We start from the raw sequence: 14,309 nt of genomic DNA on the forward strand, positions 1-14,309 counted from the left end.
CAACATTTTGTACATTTCAATCAGATCTCCCCTCAGCCATCTCTGTTCCAAGAACAACCTCAAAATAAAGTAACAGCCCCATTTTCCAAAGCATTTCTAAAGATTCACAAAGCTGGAGACTAGATTTTCCTTTTGGTACCTTTCGATTTTACACACTCCCAAGTGCAAATACTTTCCAAAACAGCCTCGCTGTCCTTCACCTTGCATCATGTCCAGGGATGAGGAAATTCAGTGATGTGGAGATTCTGGACACGTGGCGGCCAAATACAAAGCAGCTGCAAGCAGGAAGGCCACCAGACAAAGGACTGGAAGTAGAGTAAGTGCTGCAACCTGTGTGATGAGGACACCTGGACAAGACCTACCCACAAACGGAGCCTGAGTTACACACAGGCAGAAGTAATCAAGGAGGAACAGGAGGAAGGAACAGCAAACATGTCTGCTGCAAATTTCCAAAATGTGAACCACATTGACTCATACAGAGTGAACAGTCATATACACTGAGAGTGTCTGAAGCCTAAAGAGAGACAGCCAGGACAAACCAGTGCCACTAATTTGGCTGATTTCTGATAATTTCCCAACGTCTTAAAATTCATTTCGTGGGTTGTGGGCATCGCTGGCAAGACCAGCATTTATTGTCCATCTTTAATTGCCCTTGAGAAGGTGGTGTTGAGCTGCCTTCTTGAACCGCTGCAGTCCATGTGGTGCAGGTGCACCCACGGTGCTGTTAGGGAGGGAGATACAGGATTTTGATCCAATAACAGTAAAGGAATGGTGATATATTCCAAGTCAGGATAATGTATAGCTTGGAGGGGAACTTGCAGATGTTCCCACTCATCTGCTGTCCTTGTCCTACCAGGTGGGATAGGTCACGCATTTGGAAAGTTCTGTCGAAGGAATTGTGGTGAGTTGTTGCAGTGCATGTTGTAGATGACACACTCTGCTGCCACTGTGCATCGCTGGTGAAGGGAGTGAATGTTTGTGGTGGCGGATGGGGTGCCACTCAAGCGGGCTGCTTTGTCCTGGATTGTTTCGAGCTTCCTGAGTGAGTGCAGCTCCAACAAAATTCAGGTGAGTGGAGAGTATTCCGTCACACTCCTGACTTGTGTCATGTTGCTGGCAGACAGGCTTTGGGGTGTCAGGTGGTCGGTTACTCGTTACAGAATTCACAGCCTCTGACACCCTCTTGTAGCCACGGTATTTATGTGGCTGGTCCAGGTTAGTTTCTGGTCAATGGTAACTCCCAGAATGTTGATAGTCGAGGTTTCAGCGATCGTGATGTCACTGAATATCAAGTGGAGGTGGTTAGATTGTCTCTTGTTGGAGATGGTCATTTCCTGGCACTTGTGTGACGTGAATGTTACTCACCACTTATCAGTCCAAGCGTGGATATTATCCAGGTCTTTTTGCATATGAACCTTGACTGCTTCAGTATCTGAAGAGTCACGAATGGTGCTGAAAATTGTGCAATTATCAACAAACATCCTTACATCTGTCCTTATGATGGATGGAAGTCAGTGATGAAGCAGCTGAAGATGGTTGAGCCTTGGACACTACGCTGAGGAACTGCTACAATAGTGATCTGGAGCTGAGATGATTGACCTCCAACAACCACAACCATCTTTGTTTGAGCACAGTATGACTCCAATCAGTGGAGAGTTTTCCCCCTGATTCCCATTCGCTCCATTTTGCTTGGGCTCCTTGATGTTAAACTCGGTCAAATGCTGCCTTGATGTCAAGGGCAGTCAATCTCACCTCACCACTGCAGTTTAGCTGTTTTGTCCATGTTTGGACCAAGGCTGTAACGAGTTCAGGAGCTGAGTGGCCCTGGTAGAACCCAAACAGAGCGTCACTGGGCAGGTTATTGCTGAGCAAGTGCTGCTTCATCGCACCGTCGCCAACACCTGCCATCACATTCCTGATGATCGGGAGTCGACTGATCGGGTGGTAAATGACCGAGTTGGATTTGTCCTGCATTTTGTGTACATTACATACCTGAGCAATTTCCACATTGCCATGTAGATGCCAGTATTGTAGCTGTACTGGAAAAGCTTGGCTAGGGGAGCGGCAAGTTCTGAAGCACAGGTCTTCAATTCTATTTTCGGAATGTTTTCAGGGCCTTTGCAGTATCTAATGCCTTCCACAGATTCTTGATATCACGTGGAGTGAATCATATTAGCTGACGATTGGCATCTGTGATGCTGGCGACATCAAAAGGAGGCCAAGATGGAACATCCACTCAGCAGTTTTGGCTGAAGATGGATGCAAATTCTTCAGCCTTGTCCTTTGCACTGATGTGCTGGGCTCCCCCATCATTGAGGATGGGTATATCTGATGTAATCTGATCATGCGTTCTCCTCTTTAATGCATCCTGAACGTTCTTCATCCTATCTGATCGATCCTGACCCTTCCTTAAACACTTTGAGTCTCCTTCTCTAATATCTTCTCTAATATGCTCTATTATTTCATTGATATACTCTGAGAGTCCCTTACTGTCACTGTACACACTTATAGTCTTTAGATCCTCTGGATAACATATTAACCCCTTATATTCCCTCTCAGCCTCTATAATCCCCATGTCCTTGTGAATTCACTAAGAAACGCTTAGACTCTCTGAAACTATGAAAAAAAAAGGTTTTGAAAGCCATGGCACAGATCAATGTGTGTGGAAACGGCTGATTTTACAGTGCATGCAGGAAAATAAAGAGCAAACTTTTGTGTGAGAAGAAGACAGAAATGTTGTGCCTGGAGCTGCACACTTGGGGCAAGAAAACAAAAAAAAAAGGAAACCTTTAACGTGAAAGCAGAAAATTAAAAACAGACAATGCTGGAAACATTCAGCAGGTCAGGCATCATCTGTGGAGAGATATTCCTTTCACCAGGATACAATTATCCACTTTGATACTTCACATAGCTCAGATCTTACACTCTCCACATCTCCCTGCAGGAAGTGTTTGGGCTGAAATGATGGTTTCGTAGATTTGAGCAAACAGAGTAAGGCGGCACTGCGGCCTGGGGAAGGATGGAACTCAGATTCAGGAATCTTGGATGTGTTGATAAAAGGAATAAAAGAACACATTCTTCTTCACCACAATAACCATGAGGATGGAATTCAAAACCATGTGTGCAGGTGTAATGGATTCATGGGCCGTCGACTGAACCTCTCGGTCACATCGTCACAGGAACACGGCTCAGAAATTTCTCATATTTCCTTCATTCTCATTACAAAGCCCTGGACTCAGAGAGCGCACAGCAAGAAAACTCACTTTTAATTACCAGTCATCAGTGCCAGAATTTAATCTCTATTAGTGTGGTTGTGTGGATTTATGTTCCAGTCTTATGAGCGACTGGGTTTCCAATCCCAATGCTGTCATAATTTGTGTTATATCGTCAGAAAAGCTGCTCAGATGGAAAGTTGAAAATAAAAGCAGAAGATGTTGGAAATATTCAGCAGGTCTGTTAGCTTTCGTGGAAAGATCATCTTCACTAAAAAGATCTTTGTTTAACAATCCGTGTTAGACTATCACAGCTGATTGAGTGGTACTGTGACTGTATAATGGTGAATACTCTGTGTTGTGGTCACAGCAACACCGATCAAGACAGAGCTTGTTTTATGTCTTAAACCGGCTGCTGGACCTGATAATGGAATGCAGCAAATAACCAATCTTTACTCCATGAAAATGTATTTCTTCTTGATGGAGGGAAACTATTGCCTCCTTTTACATAATCGCACGTATACATGCCTGTGCTTCAGGCTCCAAAATTCAAACCCACCTCTTCTCTCAGATTATTCCTTCCACTATTAATACTGACTTCCTTCCATTTCATTTTACTGCAGCTTAGCCGACTGTAACATTCACTTTCAAGTTTTTTTTTTCAAGCCTTTTTTTCTTAAAGCCTTTCTGGGTGACCACCACTAATTCTAGGTTGCACATGCTCCATTCGCACCAATGTTCATTTGAGCCTTGAACTCAGTCCAAACATTTAGGTCTGAGTGACCACTCGGAAGACACACACGACAAAAGCAGGACTAGCCTTTGGAAGGACAGAGTCGGAATGCTGATAATATTTCTTTGGGGAATTTTCTGAGACAAGGGATGTGAATTGAGGAACTGGGTTTTGATTTCGTGGCAGTGTGTGTTTTTCTCATGAACTGTGTTCTTTGATGAAGTAACGGAGACATTTGATGAGGGCAGTGGTAATGTGGTTGCTGTTGTGGAGATGGATTTTCAAACGTCATTTGGTGAAATACCACATAATCAACTTGTTAGAAAAATTCAAGTGATGGAATTAAAGGACCAGTGACAGCCTGGTGACATAATTATCTGAGGGATATAAAACAGAGAATAGCGAGAAGAGAAGAGGACTGATTTCCAGGGTGATGGGGAAAAGCTGGAGTGTGGGATTAAACTGACTGAACTTCCAAAGAGCCGGCACAGGCTCGGCGGGTCGAGAGGCTTCTTTCTGTGCTGTAAAATTCACTGATTCGATCATGTTAATTTTCACATCAACTGGGAGATGTTATGCAATTCAAGGCTCAAAGACAATGATTCCCATATAATGTGTCGTCAAAGTCAGTTGTATAAAGCATTGTACAGATAAATAAATACAAAGGCGCATGCCTATCGTGTTGTGATGGCCGTGTGGTTAAGGCATTGGATTTGAGTTCTGATGGGGGTTTTCCCACGCAAGTTCGAACCCTGCTCACAGCGAAGTTAGTGTCGTTTTCCTCGAGTTGGCTGCTCTATTTGCTTATTGGAAATGTTCAACTGTGTTGACATCAAACAGATATTGTGGAAGCTGAACAAAAGGGAAGAAATAAACACAAAAATCAGCCTGTTCTCACATTGAACAACTTCTCCTTCAACTCCACTCACTTCCTTCAAGGAAAAGGTGTTGCTATGGTACCTCCATGGGTCCCAGTTATGCCTGTCTTTTTGTGGGAGATGTCGAGCATTCTTTGTTCCAGTTCTACTCAGGCCTCCTCCCCCAACTCTTTTTCTGGTACATTGATGACTGTATCGGTGCTGTTTCCTGCTCCCGCCCCGAACTGGAAAACTTTATTACCTTTGCTTCCAATTTCCACCCTTCTCTCACCTTTACATGGTCCATCTCTGAAACTTTTCTTCCCTTCCTCGACTTCTCTGTCTCTATCTCTGGGGATAGATTGTCTACTAATATCCATTATAAGCCCACCGACACCCACAGCTACCTCTACTACACTTCCTCACACCCTACCTCCTGTAAGGACTCCATTCCATTCTCCCAGTTTCTCCATCTCCGTCACATCTGCTCTGATGATGCTACCTTCCATGACGGTGCTTCTGATATGACCTCCTTTTTCCTCAACCGAGGATTCCACCCCCCCACCCCCCACTGTTGTTGTCAGGGCCCTCAACCGTGTCTGGCCCATTTCCCGCACCTCTCCCCTCACCCCCTCCCCTCCCTCCCAGAACAGTGACAGGGTTCCCCTTGTCCTCACTTTCCACCCCATAAGCCTCCATATCCAAAGGATCATCTTCCGCCATTTCCGCCACTTCAAGCGTGATGCCACTACCAAATACATCTTCCCCTCCCTTCCCCTGTCAGCATTCCGAAGGGATCGTTCCCTCTGCGACACCCTGATCCACTCCTCCATTACCCCTACCACCTCGTCCCCGTCCCATGGGACCATCCCTTGCAATCGCAGGAGGTGTAATGCCTGTCCATTTACCTCCTCTGTCCTCACTATCCCAGGCCCCAAACACTCCTTTGAGGTGAAGCAGTGATTTACTTGTCCATCTTTCAATGTAGTATACAGTATTCGCTGCTCGCAATGTGGTCTCGTCTACATTGGGGAGACCAAACGCAGACTGGGTGACTGGTTTGCTGAACACCTCCCCTCAGTCCGCAATCAGGACCATGAGCTTCCAGTTGCTTGCCATTTCAACACTTCCCACCCCCCCTGCTCTCATGTTCACATCTCTGTCCTGGGATTGCTGAAATGTTCCAGTGAACAACATCTCATTTACTGATTCGGCGCCCCACAGCCTGCTGGACTGAACATTGAGTTCAATCATTTCAGAGCATGAGTGGCCCCCCATTTTACATTTATTTTTAGTTCTTTTTTCTTTTTTACAACTTTTTTTTAATGTTTATTTCATTTCAGCTTAGTTTGTTCAGTTTGCTTACCCACAGTTTTTTTTTCATGTTTGTACTTGCTGCTGTTCAACCTTCAGTCCGTTAACATCCTATTTGTACTAATGCTTTGTCTTTCAACACACCATTAACATATTGTTTGCCTTTACTCCATGATCTTTTGGTCAGCTTTGTGGCCTTGTCCAATCTACACCTTCTCCTTTGTTATCGCTTGCCCCACCCCCGCCTCACTTGATTATAACCTTTGACATTTCTAATATTTGCTAGTTCCGAATAAGGGTCACTGACCCGAAACGTTAACTATGCTTCTCTTTCCACTGATGCTGCCAGACCTGCTGAGTGGTTCCAGCATTTCTTGTTTTTATTTCAGATTTCCAGCATCAGCAGTATTTTGCTTTTACAAAAATCAGCCGACTGGAAGTGAAGAAAGGGGAAAAGCAATTGGCGAGCTTCACTGGTGGTCGAATGGTTGGAGTTCAATACACTTAATGCAACGACCTGTGTCCGATTCCTGGTCAAAAAATTGTCAGTTCTTGCTGCCCTGACAACTCGCAAACATGATTTCCATTTAAATTGTTTTTGAAAAGCATAAATGGTCAGCACCTCTGGCCTTACTTGTGGAGAGAGTGGGAAACACAATTAAAGGTTCAGATCAGTGATTATGCACCAGAACTGAAGAATTCAGAGATGTGACAGGTCGATGACAGAGCTCAGAAAGTTCAAGGGAACATGTGAAGGGCTGTGATAAATTACAACACAGAGTGATGTACTGATAAAAGAGAGGGTGGGGCAAAGAAAATATGGGTGGCAGGCAATGGGGCAGCTTTTTTTGCTTGCTGTTCAAACTGCACAAATATCATTCCTAATCAACCAATCACAACTGCTCTGTCAGGGAATCACACTGGACTGAATGACCTCCTTCTGTGCTGTACCTTTCTGTAATTGTATGTTTCCAAACACCACTGCTGCTGCCTTCAACCATCTTACAACACATTGCAGCAAAATACTCTTTCTTAACTTGTGTCCTTGACTTTTTTCATGATGACACGAAGGAAATTCAGTGAGAAGTTTTCTTGTCATTTCTATGACCAGCTTTGGAAGCAGACCTGCTGAATGACATTTTAAATGGTGCCAACCCTTCACTGCAGCTCAGCTCATCTAAACATTCACTGTTATCATCGGCCTGTTAGGCATCTTCCTGAGTTATATCTGCTGAACAACATTAGCATCCCGCAGCTCCGCCTTCTTCACATTGAACGCCAGTGAGAAATTATGCACAGTTTGAAATCTAAGCAATGGGTAAAAGATTGGAAGGAGAGTGTGACTGGGGATAATTGCTAATGGGAACAACTCTTGCACATTCCAGTATTCAGTATCTGGAAGAAGCAGGAAGATGAGATCACAGTGCGTGTTTATCCTGTTATCTGTAAAATCCATCGCTTCTCAATGTCCTCCATCTTTCATTCCCACTCCCTGACTTTCCAGGTAAAGCTGGGTTTCCTGAATCTGGTATGTTCACATGAAGCAACTAATTCACCTGGGAGCTGGAGAAGCAGAAGGATCAGGAGGAAAAGCAGTGATCGAAGAAGAAGGAGATCCCACATGAAACTGGCAGAATTTGATGTGTGTCAGTTGTTTCTATTGATGTATGACGGCAGTGTGTTGCTTTGCACAATTCACAGGAGCTGCATTGATTAGGTTGGTGCATCTTGGAAATTGAAACTTGTACATCTTCAGCTTTATGCTCTTGTTAACACATTCTGTGCTGTCATTGCTGGAACAAGTCTTTTGTGTTCTTGCTAAACATTGGATTGTTTTAATGAGAAACCAATCTGTGGTGGAAGTGGGCTGAAGTGAAGAAATAGCAAAAGCAGCATGGAGCAGCTAGCTTGCAGTGAAGTCTGGCAGATTCCCAGGTGCTCCAGTGATGAGAATTCTGTGCTTTTTCCACTGCAGACCAGATTACATTCCCGGTCAGGTGGGATTCTGACCTCTGAAGGAGCCTAAATTTGGGGGTCCCATGTTTTTTTTAGTAGGAGAATATTTGTTCGGAACTCTCTTAGCTCCTCCTTGAATGCTTCCCACTGCTCTGACACTGATTTTCCTGCAAATAGCTGTTTCCAGTCCTCTTTTAACAAATCAAATCACCGATGAGTAAAAGTGACCTTCTCACATTTAAAATTTTAACTCTTGGTCGATCTGTATCCTTTTCTAACTCCGCTAAATTCAGCTGAATTATGATCACTGCCGCTAAAATGCTCTCCCACTGATACCCCTTCCACCTACACAGGTATTTTCCTTCGCACTACGTCCAGAACTGCCCCTTCTCTTGCTGGGTTTGCTCAGCATTGGCTAAAAATTCTCCTGAATGCACTGTAAGAATTTTGCTCCATCTATACTTTATGGACTTCAGAATCTTCAGAATTATGCATAAATATTGAATCTTAATTTCCAACTAGATAAACATTGGATTGAATTTGATGCAGCTATAAAGCAGTGTCTTTGAGTAACACGAAAGGAAATCGGTATTAAATTAAGTTAAAACTACATTTATCTATCACTGTGTAGTGTGAGGGCACTTCATGATGCAATGATCTCTGCTCAAGGCAATTCTAAAAGAGAACATCCCCTCTTGCATTATTTAACTCTGCTAATATTCCCTGTTGTATTTTCAGATAAAGCTGCACCATGAAACATTTTGATGTCTTGAAAATGTGCAACCTCCCCATATAGCAACTGAACCACTGAACTAATAAGGAAAAAAAACTACAACCCACACTTGTACGCTTGTGCATTCCATACCGAAGCATCAGGACAAGTATCGGACTGTTACCAGACCTGGGTTCATCCAGCAGCCCCAGAGGAAGGATTTTTATTCCAGACAGTCACTGAGGAGAGAGGAACAAAGAGAGAAAAGGAGAAAGAGAACGACAGAGAGATCAATAGAGTCTGGAGGAGATGCTGAAAGGAACAGATTCACTCCACAATTCCATATTTTACTTCATTGAGATTGACAGACAGAAAGCGAGAAAAGACACAAAGATGTACATTTAAACAGCGCCTTTCACGTCATCAGGATCTCACAAAGCACTTTACAGTCAATAAAGTACTTTTGAAGTGTGGTTTCTTCTGTAATCTCATGACAGAGAGAGACAGAGAGTTCGACAAAAATATTGATTCAGCAGATGCCAAAATATGATCTTAAGAATTACATCTCAATGTGGAAACTTTATTTCCAGGTCTGTAAAAATCTTATTGTTTGTTTGATTCCGGTTCAGTAAATGTAAACCTGAAGCAGAGTGAATAAATTCGCCTCTAATCCCTGATGAAATAGGGACAAAGCTTCCCAAATTCTATCAGGTCACCTTCCAGCCTTCGCTATTCTCGAGGTTTTCCTGTTTGTTTTAATCTCTCCGTTCCGGTAAAAGTTGTGAGTGAACATTTATTTTCCTGTTCACTGTGAGACCTGGCAGCAGTGGAAACAATTCCAAATCTCCTGTTTGAAATTCTTCTTTTTTTGTTTATTAATTCATTATCTCGATGTGTTTATTACCTTAACCACTCGACTATGATTTCTCGTTCTCTATCTGTTTAAATGTTGCTCATTTCAATCATCCTCTGCTTTGTAACACACGGGCACTGAATCACTGAACAGTCTCCTCTCAAGAAAATGCAGAAAGAGACAATCTCGTCTTGTATTATTTTTACCCTGCTATTTTCCGCTGTAACATGTTAAAATAACTCTATACAACTAAAATAAATCAAGTTTATGAAGGTAAAAATCCAGTCACCTCCTCGGGGAATTGAACCACATTGACAAACATAGATAGAAACACACAGATTTGTGCACCGAGAGTGAGGGAGGCCTAAAGAGAGACAGACAGCTGGAAAGAAAGGGTGTCTCCAATTTGGCAGATTTTTGTTCCATTTCTAAACGTAAATTTTGAAATGCAAATGAGAAAATTCTGGAGGGATTGAAAGGTGCAGGATTTTATTACCTGTAATTGATGATTGGTTCTGCAGGGACCTGGTTAAACTTTGAAATAATCAGAAAGGTAGGCAGCAGGACCCGAGCACTCACACAGATTTCACAACAGATTGTTAAGTTTATCATCTTAACCACTCGGCTACAACTACATGCAATAAAGCATTATACCTGGCAAATGGAGTTCGGTCATAAAAGCAACAGCAAAGTTAAAAATAAACTCGCCCAACTTGGGTTGAAGTTTAGTAGAAAAGTAACAAGACTGTGGTTGCTGAAAATCTGAAATAAAAGCAGAAAGTGATGGAAATACTCAGCAGGTTCGCCAGCACCTGTGGAGTGAGAAACAGAGTTAATGTTTCAGGTCAGTGATCTTTCAGCAGATCTCGATGTCACCTCTTCTTCTGCCAAAATTATTCAATCTGTACTCTCTGGATCTTCAATCCTTCAGCCAATAGAAACAGTTCCTCTTTAATTCTTGGATCTAAACCCTTCATTTAAGCATTCGATCAATTCTCCTCTCTTCTTCTCTGCTCGAAGATGAACAACCCCAGCTTCTCCAGTCTATCCACATATCTGGAATCTCACATTCCTGAATTTTATTTTCCAGAAGATTGAAGACGTCAAAAGCAAAAACATTTGATGTTTTCAACACGGCTGCTGAAATAGCCAGAATGTCATGAGCTTCGAATCATTTATAGATCATTTAAAGATGACTTCGAAAAAAATCACCTCGTGCTAATTTAAAATAACAGTTTAAGTTTCTGGTTTTGCTCCCCAGGTTGATTGCAGTGCAGTGTTTCCATAAAGTTAGAGTTATCATCTTTCTTGTATTTGGGAACAGTCCCCAGTTCAAAACCACGTTGAAACCTTATCAAAACGTATTCCATGAAATACCAGGAAACCTTGAGTGATAGACATTCGTCAATTCATGTTATCAAATTGCAAAATATCACAGATTGTTACATTTGCTTTTTCTCTGTACAGTTCTGTACACTCAAGCTGTTCACAGCGTCTTTCACTCAATTTCCTTTCTACCTCTGTCAGAGCAGAAAGTCACCCTCAACGTGGAACATTACAGCTGATTTCTATTCAAATTTGTGAGCCATTATTAAATGATCATTCCGTGCTTCCTCGGTTAATAACAGCAGGTCAAAGCTTCATGTCGCACATGGAAACAGTTACATCAATTATTCACTCATTCCCAATGCCACAGTCAGTGAGACCGGGACAAGCAGCAATATTCTAAACCCACACTCTCCAATCACCCACTGTCAACAGAAAACAACAAATCAATCAGAGGGTTACTGTACATCCGTGGGACACGGGACACTACAGCCCGGGCCAAACATCCTCATACTCTGAGCACAATGAATGAGTCACAAACAATAGTAACAACATTCGAAATCGTTCCCATGTAAAATGTGTTCATGTTATTTAAAAGCTGACTGTTCTGTATCTGAAAGTGAGCACCATGGGATTTGTGTTTTTCGTGTTTGTCTGTTAGGTTTGCACTTCAATCTGTGGTGGATATTGAAGAGAATCTCATATCAAAATGAGGACACAACGTAGGTAAACAATAAATCCCAGAACAATTCCTCAGTAAAATGGATCGCAATCTTTGGAAGGAGGTGCAGCTAAAAAGTGGAAGATGGGAATGATGTTATTGATGATTGAGTGGAATGTATTGCATCCTTGGGCTTTTGTTGGTCAATTTCCTTTTACATCTTGGAACACAAAAAAGCTGAGGCACCAGGAGGAAACCAACAGTTATCTCACTTTATGAGAGATATGGCAACGCTACCGTGGGTTGCCCAGTTACCTCAGTCAATAGAGCATGAGATTCTTAATTTCATGGTCATGGGTTAGAGCTCCATGTTCACTGTGATTGTTTTAAACTTTGTGGCTGCTTTCACGGGCGAATCCCAGCTCTCCATTCCTCCACCACTGTCACCCGCACTCAAACTGTATCTTTCTCCAGCACGCTGTTGTGAATATCACAATTCCTGAATTACAAGTGTCCTCTGAATCACCGGACATGTGAGAGACAAGTTTGTAGATGCAGCCTAATGTACAGTAAATGATAATACTTTGAAAGTAGGAAGTTCCAGTGCAGCTTTTGTACAAAACAAAAAACGTCTCTGTCACAGAATGAGAATGGTCACTTCCTGGGGGACAAATAGCATCGGATCCACGTCTAAAAGGATTCCAATGACAATGATCGGATTCATTAGATTCAGGGAAAAAAACTCGGAAACTCATCCTGAACGCAATTTACATGCAGATGAGCAGAGGAATGATCGGATAAGGCTGGGTTTGTATTCCTTGGAACAGAGGAAGTTAAGGGGAGATGTAATGCAAGTGTATAAAATTATGAGGGACCTGTTTCTCAATAGACAGGCCAGAATGAGGTTTTCATTGCTGAAGCCACATTTAGCACTGTCAGTAGAAGAAAAACAATCAAGACAGAAAGAGAGTCATGATAGGGGTAGAGTGGGAGAAAGAATTCTGAAGTTGAACCAGAAGGTGAGAGTGAAGATTCATCATCACAATTGGTTGAAGTGGTGACCAGGAAGAGTGGTGGAAGATGTGGTCCTCGCACATATTTAGTCAAGATGTTTTGTAGTGGAAAAGTTAAGTTGGACATAAAGATCATTTTTTACCTTCAGAGGTTCACAAAAAAAAGAAAGAAGTTGGAAAGAATCAAATGTGTCTGATAAATCAGATAGTTTTGTTACGAGTTGAGCACCAATTGTTACTCAAACAAAAATCATGCCAGAAACTTGTGCAAGAAAATGTTTGAGTTCAGATTCAAGGCAGAGATAGAGAGACATGTCTGATGAAGTGGAAATTTCAAATGTAGCTCAAGGTCAAAATCAGCCTCTGTTGAAGAAACCTCTCCTCAGACTCAGTCCAAGATCGGTCAAGGTCTTTCCACAAGTTCTGGATGTTTGAATCAGGAAAGAAGGTGCCAGAGAATAGGGGAGTGGCAAATGTGACACCCTTATTCACGAAATGTGTAAGGTCAGTCCTCGCAATTACAGGCCAGTTGGTTTTTCGAAACAATAGTCAGGGAAAATATCAATTTACACGTAGAGAGGTTCCAGGTAATTAAAATAACCAGCATGGATTTGTAAAAGACAGATCATGCATGACTAATTTAATTGAATTTTTTATGAAGTAAAGGAGAATTTTGATGAAGGGAGTGTGCTGAATGTTGTTTATATGGATATTAATAAAATATTTGATAAGGTACCACATTAAAGGCTTGTTAATAAAATTGTGACTCATGGAATAGGACGGTCAGTGTCCGGTTGGATAAAATATTGGCTTATGTACTGAAAACAACAAGTCAAAGAAAATGGAAGTTTTTCAGACTGGATGATGATAGACAGTGATGTTCCCCAAGACTCATTGCTGATTTTTGTTCTTCATGTAAATGATGTGAATCCAGGAATAGATAGCAGAATTTCAAAATTTGATGATGACACAAACCTTGGAGCTGCAGCAAACATTTGAGCATCATATGAACAGCCTACAACAGGCCATAGATAGGATAGTAGAATGGACAGAATGGTGGCAGATAGAATTTTATCCTCACAAGTGTGAAGTGATGCATATTGACAGAAGAATTAAGGAGAGGCAATGTAGACGTAATAGCATAGTTCTAAAGAGTGTGCTGGAACAGAGTGACCTGGGAGTGCTGGTGCATAGATCTTTGGCAAGATATACTGAGAGAATAGTTAGTAAAGCATAAGGAATCTTAGGCTTAATAAAAAGAAGTACTCGGTACAATTATGGTGAACCTTTATAAAGCTCTGGTTAGCCACAACTCTGTCCTGTTCTTATCACCACATTTCAGGAACGATATAGGTAGGGGAGGTCCTTAATGAATCCTTTGCTTCAGTATTCACTGGTGAGAGGGACTTTGTCGTTTGTGAGGACAGCGTGGAACAGGCTGATATGCTCGAACAGGTTGATGTTACGAAGGAGGATGTGCTGGAAATTCTGAATGACATGATGATAGATAAGTCCCCGGGGCCATAAGGGATATACCCAAGGTTATTACGGGAAGCGAGGGAAGAATTTGCCGCGGCTTTGGCGATGATTCAGTTTAGTTCAGAGATACAGCACTGAAACAGGCCTTTCGGCCCATCGAGTGTGTGCCGACCATCAACCACCCATTTATACT

Source organism: Heterodontus francisci, chromosome 34 (assembly GCF_036365525.1).
Source record: "Heterodontus francisci isolate sHetFra1 chromosome 34, sHetFra1.hap1, whole genome shotgun sequence".
Taxonomy (NCBI): Eukaryota; Metazoa; Chordata; class Chondrichthyes; order Heterodontiformes; family Heterodontidae; genus Heterodontus; species Heterodontus francisci.